We start from the raw sequence: 289 nt of genomic DNA, 5'->3' as shown, positions 1-289 counted from the left end.
CAATATGTGAACCGTGAACTTCCTGATGTTCAAGCTGGTTTTAGAAAAGGCAGAGGAACCAGAGATCAAATTGCCAACATCCGCTGGATCATGGAAAAAGCAAGAGAGTTCCAGAAAAACATCTATTTCTGCTTTATTGACTATGCCAAAGCCTTTGACTGTGTGGATCACAATAAACTGTGGGAAATTCTGAAGGACATGGGAATACCAGACCACCTGACCTGCCTCTTGAGAAACTTGTATGCAGGTCAGGAAGCAACAGTTAGAACTGGACATAGAACAACAGACT

General features: G+C 42.6%; 1 protein-coding gene across 2 annotated transcripts in view; it reads right to left on the bottom strand.

Moving 5' to 3' along the window:
• RNF121 (ring finger protein 121) overlaps positions 1–289 on the bottom strand; it is an 88,156-nt gene that overhangs the window by 63,490 nt on the left and 24,377 nt on the right. The gene's annotated exons all lie outside the window — the stretch shown is intronic.

Source organism: Bison bison, unplaced genomic scaffold (assembly GCF_000754665.1).
Source record: "Bison bison bison isolate TAMUID 2011002044 unplaced genomic scaffold, Bison_UMD1.0 scf7180017864284, whole genome shotgun sequence".
In the NCBI taxonomy this organism is placed as follows: Eukaryota; Metazoa; Chordata; class Mammalia; order Artiodactyla; family Bovidae; genus Bison; species Bison bison.
The sequence above is the reverse complement of the archived record's forward strand: the minus strand, read 5'-3'. Positions and strand labels throughout refer to the sequence as shown.